This window comes from Otolemur garnettii, unplaced genomic scaffold (genome assembly GCF_000181295.1).
Source record: "Otolemur garnettii isolate 467f Iridium unplaced genomic scaffold, OtoGar3 scaffold00043, whole genome shotgun sequence".
Taxonomy (NCBI): Eukaryota; Metazoa; Chordata; class Mammalia; order Primates; family Galagidae; genus Otolemur; species Otolemur garnettii.
Genome location: NW_003852438.1, coordinates 6,744,986 through 6,751,881, shown reverse-complemented (window position 1 = coordinate 6,751,881; position 6,896 = coordinate 6,744,986).

Here is a 6,896-nt window from a genome sequence, read left to right as displayed (position 1 = left end):
GCCCTTTGTAAGAGTTCTTTTCATAAGAGTTGTAACACTCGTATCCTGCCCTGCAAGGAGGTTTGGTTCTTTGAGCTGTAAATAAAACCTCACTGTTCATTCTATGGTCTATCGATTTCATTCATCAAATCGTTGAGACCAAGAGCCTGGAAATCCAGTGTTAAAAATCTGGTATCAGTAGGGCGAGAATTGAAAACCATGGCTTTGGGTCTTACATTCCACATCATTCTCACCATTCCTTACTCCACTTTCCTCCTTTGTCTGAATCTCTTCCCAGTGGCTGGGTGAAGGGTGTTCATGCAGTGGTCAGGGCCTCAAGCTGAGGACTGGCTGAGCAGGGAGGATTATACTGGATTATAGGGTGGGGGAGACATTTTACCTTCTCAGCCTGGGTCCAGAGAAGACCAACTGAAAGAGGTCACTGAACACTGCCAGGAGCATGTGACATCTCATAGGTGGCTTTTGTCAGGTCTGCAGGCTTGGTGGAAAGAGGAGAATTAAGGGCCCACCATGAGGCTGTTAGTGTGGGAGTCTGCATTTTCCTGCATGGGGAGAAGTCAGACCAGAGAAGCCTGAGTTCCGAATGTTCTCTCAGGCAGTTGGCCTAACAGTTAATGGAGTGACTAGAACAAGGGGTCAGTGTCCTTGGTCTGTGTTTTCTGAAAGCAGAGCGATGCCTGATGGAGCTTGCTTGCTTCTGTTATAAAAATAATACCTGTTTATTATTATAAACTTGGAAAACCAGGATGATGAAATATCTAGAAATCAACCATTACACAAAACAACTACTGTTAATACTTGGATGTATTTTATTTTTGAATGTATTTTTCTAAGATATTTAGCTTTAGTTGGTTAAAAAAATATAATAGTAAGTTCATCCTATATCTCCACTGTTACCCTAGGCTGCTTTTTCTGTGCCTAGGATTTATTCATACTGAATATTCAATTTTGATATTTTCTTTTCTCACTTAACATTAAAACTAATTTTTTTTTGTTTGCATAAACCCTTTAATTGTTATTATCTGTGTAATATTCCATTGGTGAACATTGTTAACTATTCCCAGTTCTTCTTTTGGTATTTGATTTAGGCAAACATATGTACTGTATATAATTTTAGGTAGAGAGGTAGAAGCTATTCCCACTAACTATAGAAAATTCCGAGTGGGTCTCTCTAAATCATCTTTCTAGAGACCCATTACTTGTTCAGTAGTATCTCTGTCCTAAAGCTTCAAGAAGACGTGTTTTGGATAGTTTTTGGTGGAAATTGTAAGTGTTGAAATACCAGCAGTCTTAGAAAACACCCAACCTGAGAACTTTTTAGGTCACATGCCTTGTATTGCTGAACTTAGCAGATACTTGATAGAATAAAAAGAAAACACAGCTAAGCGGTATTTATTTGACAGACTGTTTTTTAGCAGAGGGATGGCATTTTTTATTTTCTTGCTACTTTTAGCTTCAAGAGAGCTCAACTCATGAATTTGTTTTTGGTCACTGCCAGCCCCAGGAGATGCGCAGGGGGAGCCCTGTATCCCAGCAGGGGTACACTGGGACATCTTCCCACCTCTCAGTCTCACTCACTGCCCTCAGGTCATCATGAGCAGGCAGATCTATACTTCCGGGTACCAGAGTGGTGGTTTCAGCAGTGCCTTGGCCATCCTGCCAGGAGGGTGCCAGAGAGGGGAAAGGAGCTCTCTGGTGGTCCGTAAGGGTGGTTGCTGTTGCTCAGGCTATGTTGGGACAGGCAGTTCCAGAAGCCAGAGTTTTGCTGGCCATGAGGGAAGCAAGGGTATCGCCACCTCTGTAGCCAGAGCCTGGGCCATGAGGGAAATCTGGGGAGCTATGCAGAGGGATGCTTTGGGGTGGGCAGCCTCATGGGCTGGTTCTGTGCTCCAGTTGCTGTCAGCTGTTGGCTCTTGGCAGAGCACCATCCTATAAGATGCCATCCTGGAGGAGACTAGAATGGCCAGGTGGCCCTCAAAGGTGACAAGGACAAGCTGGCAGAGCAGAGGCCACCCTGCACCAGGCTAGCGGGGACCTGGCCTAGCTGCCATGTGACTACCAGGAGTTGATGAATGTGAAGCTGGCCCTGGGAGTAGAGATCACACCTACTGCAGCTGCTGGAGGGTGAGGAGTGCAGGTGGGCAGCCCAGAGGGACAGGATGAGAGGTGTTCTTGCTGCACTGTCACCATAGGCAGGCTCCCCATCTGTGTGACGGGGCAACACATCAACTCACTCGTACCTGAAAAGCTACCTGAGCTTTGTTCTGAAAAGGTGTCAATCCAGGGCCTTTGCCCAGAGTGCACCTGGCCATCAGCATTCCTAGACCTGTATGTGACAGTCCTTGACTCCTCCGAGATGTGCCTCTCCTGGACAAGAGGGAAGGGGGGCTGAATTTCTGTGCCTTTGAGAAGTCAGAGAGCAAAGGCATAATTTTCCTTAGCTTTGTGTAGTCCAGGCATGGCTGGACGGACCCCAGGCTGCGAACAGGTTGGAGGGTACATGGGGCAGAGGGACTCAGAGAGGCACAAGTGGTTCTGTGAGCCCAGGAGCAGTGGTGGTGATGAGGTGGCTGTGGGTGGGGCAGCTGAGCAGGGTCAGCGAGGGAAGGCTGCCTGTGGTGCTCCATGTGGGAGTAACACTCACTCCACAGAGTGAGACTGAATTGTGAATTACAGAACAGGCCTGGGCAGCCTTCCCTCTGGACATGGGTCTCCTCTGAGCCCCTGTCAGAGGATTTATTGATTATTCTGTTTCTACGCCTATAGATTACCTGGAGAAGTTGCCAGCAGTGTACACCACTGTGAGTGGTTTCCTCGGCTGGTCCGTCGGGAGCTGCCCTTCTCTTTCTCCTGCAAGTAAGAGAATGGGGCCTTCAGCTAGGAGGCTGGGATCCCAGGGCCCTGACCTCGCTCTGTAGGCACTGGCTCTGTGGCCTGGGGATTAGAGCAGCACAGCCACCAAGTCCCTTCAGCAGGCATGCAGGGCCTCCCCCGTGTCTCCAGGTGGAGGAAGCAGAGACTCTAACCTTGGAACTCTCTCAGTATGGAGTGGGAGATGGCCCAGATGGATGGGTGGTGTGGAAGCCCTGGCACGGATGTCTGTTGTTCAGAGAGACACCCCTCAATGCTGTGTGAACGGGTGTTCAGGAGGGAGTGGGGTGCTGGTATGCGCAGAGCTGCCCCAAGCCTCCCTGTCTGTCCCCCTACAGCTGTGGCATCAAGCCCAGTCTCAGCTTTTGGTTCCACTGAGTCTGGCCTCAACTCATGGGGCAAAGTCTCTCCCAGAGAGGGCAGCACCCTCAGAGGACCTGGGGCAGCTTCTGGGTCAGCGTCCAGGGCTGTGGGCTCTGCAGTGGCCATTCAGAGCATCTGACACTCAGACTTGGAATTCCAGAAACACTGATCTGGGTTGGGAAATCAGAGTCCAGTGCAACGAGAGTCCAGGGCTCCAGCTCAGGGCACAGAGGCCTGTAGGTCTCCCTCCCACAGGCAAGGGCCAGTCTTCTGTCCTGATCTCAGCCCAGCCTCTCCCAGGTCCGTCCACCTGAGTGACTCATGGAACACGTACCTGCTCTGGCTGGATACCCAACTTGTTATTTTCTTAGGTGGTTTGGAGATGGGCTCCTGGATTAAAACAAATTCTTTTGCTTCCCCTCCTCCCATGTAGCCAAATTTTTGGCCCCAGAGGAAATCCTTCACGTGGGCCTTCGGGGTGCTCTTAGCCCACGCTGTCTCCTTCCACAGTGCAGAGGCAAGAGCTCTCTGTCTCTAGCCCTGAAGTAGGAGTGCTCTCTGACACCTTTGCTGTGGTTACTACCGACCCTCATTATCCACCATAATGGATGTCAGCCCCAATACTGACAATCTGCCACCAAGGTTTATAGTGAGAACTTGTTTTTGTGATTTTATAAAGCTCCATATGACCCCTTTGGGGGCATAAGGACTCTCTGAAGCTGGTGGGTTCAAGTGCAGCCTGATAAACAACAATGATGACTACAACCAAAAATATCCGGGCATTGTGGTGGGTGCCTGTAGTCTTGGCTACTTGGGAGGCTGAGGCAAGAGAACTGCTTAAGCCCAAGAAAGAGTTTGAGGTTGCTGTGAGCTGTGACGCTACAGCACTCTATTGAGGGTGACATAGAGAGACTCTGTCTCAAGAAAAAAAAAAAAGGCTCAGCTCCCATAGCTGAGTGGGATGCCAGCCACATACACCGAGGTTAGCTGGTTTAAGCCCATACACCGTGGTTAGCAGGTTTAAGCCCAGCCGTTATGGCGGGCACCTGTAGTCCAGCTACTTGGAAGGCTGAGGCAAGAGAATCATTTAAACCCAAGAGTTTGAGGTTGCTATGAGCTATGATGCCACAGCACTCTTATCAAGAGTGACATAGTAAGACTCTCTCTCTTAAAACAACAAAAAACAAAAAACAAAAACCAGAAATAGAGCCTTGAGACCCTACTGTTTATGGAAAAGATCTCAAATGCTATTTTGTTTTAAAGAATTGACTAGTTCCCCTCCCTCCCCAATTCCAATATACTTCATGGGAAATTTGTTCTATTTGGGAACTTTTTAATTATTTGCTACTCAGGCCCTGAGTATGTTTCACCATCCTCAAGTTGTCACCCTGCGAAACACACACACACACACACACACACACACACACACGCTCTTACACACATGCTTTCTCTGTTTCCTCCTGGCTATCTGTGCTGGCAGAGAGCACATCGGAAGGCATGCTATTTCTGTCTAGCTTTGGAAGGTGGGCACGAGGCATCCTTGCTTCTCTCTTTCTTGGGAAAGCTCAGCTTCCATTTTTAAAACAGTAGCTTCAGGTCCTTGAGCCTTGCTTGGCAGCCAAGCTGCTGTCATTATTGCCTAATTAAGGTGTTATTATCAGTATTGTTGGGAGGATAATTATCAGGTAAGTGGCTTGAGGGTGTGGAGTGGGAAGTAGAAGCCTGGGGGCTCACGTGACAAGGGCAGCCATGCTGTAGGTTCCCAGCTTTACCCAGAGGGTAATTCCCCTCCTACCTTACATTGGGATCCAGCAGCGTTGAAATGGGAGGTGGATCTCATCAGTTCTGCCCTGAGCTCCATTTTGAGCACGAAGGGCATGGAAGATAGCTAGGGATAGGATGGGCATAGATCTTGCCCTTGAGCAATCCCTAGGCTTCTGGGGGGCAGCATTGATTCATTCAACAACAGAGAGCCTACTGTGTGCTCAACTCTGTCCTCCACACTGGTGCAAAAAGGTGACCAAGACCTTTGTGAGGAAGGCAGGCAAGTGCATGTGCAGAGTGTGCTGAGAGAGGTGCTGGCTGGACACAGTGGCCATCAGGAAAGGGACCCAGAGGAGGCAGATAGGGAAACTTCCTTGATGAAGGACCCTCAGAGCTGAGACCTGAATCCTGAAAGATGAGGATTTAGCAGCAGAAAGGAGAGTGTGGTATCTCCTGTGACCAGAGCAGTGCTTGGCACATCGTGGGTGCTTAGGAAATGTTAGTTGAATGATATAAAAGGGGATTGGCAAGAGCTCGGCTCTTTGGGTTCTTTGAGGAAAGTCTGGTGGAACCTGGAGAGAGACAAGGCAGGAGAGGTAGGTGGGGCCAGATGATGACAAGAGGGCCCTTCTGGGTAGAGTAACCACCTTGCTCGAGTTTGCCCGAGACTTTCCTTTTTTTTTTTCCCAGACCATTGAATAATTTTTTTATTGTCAGAAGCTGGCAATAAAAAGAAGAAACTATTACTCAGATACATTACAAAAGTTAGGTTTAGTATATCATACCGAATATATAGGGTCCATATTTAGAATAATAGTGCAACAAAAACATTTTCTCTTGGTTACTATCCACTCATTGTATAATTATTTTCTTTCTTTTTTTAAAATTAAATCATAGCTGTGTACATTAATGTAGTCATGGGATAGAGTGTGCTGGTTTTATATACAATTTGAAATATTTTCACCAAACTGGTTAACATAACCTTCATGGAATTTTCTTAGTTATTGTGTTAAGACATTTATATTCTACATTTAGAAAGATTCACATGTACCCTTGTAAGATGAACCATAGGTGTGGTCCCACCACCCTCCCTCCACCCATCCTTCCCTCTCCCCTCCCCTCCCTCTCCCCTTTTCCCATATTCTTGGGCTATAATTAATTTCATAGTAGGGCTGAGTACATTGGATACTTTTTCTTCCATTCTTGAGATACTTTGCTAAGAAGAATATGTTCCAGCTCTATCCATGTAAACAGGAAGGAGGTAAAGTCTCCATCTTTCTTTAAGGCTGTATAATATTCCACCGTGTACATATACCACAATTTATTGATCCATTTGTGGGTGGATGGGCACTAAGACTTCTTCCATGATTTAGCAATTGTGAATTGGGCTGCAATAAACATTCTGGTACAACTATCTTTGTTATAGTGTGATTTTTGGTCTTCTGGATATATACCTAGTAGAGGAATTATAGGATCAAATGGCAGGTCTATTTTTAGTTTTCTAAGTGTTCTCCAAACATCTTTCCAAAAGGAACATATTAGTTTCCATTCCCACCAGCAGTGTAGAAGTGTTCCCTTTTCTCCACATCCACACCAGCATCTCTGGTTTTGGGATTTTGTGATGTGGGCTAATCTTACCGGAGTTAGATGATATCTCAAAGTAGTTTTGATTTGCATTTCTCTGATGATTAAGGATGATGAGCATTTTTTCATATGTCTGTAGGCCATGTGTATAATTATTTTTGTTTGATTTGGATTTTAAATAGTTACATCTCAAATGAGTCATTTAAACAGAAGCTTTAGTACAATGTATATATTGATACATTGTTACATTATAGGTGGTAATCACCTATAAAACACCATAAAACAACCAGGTTCATTACTCTTTTTTTTTTTTT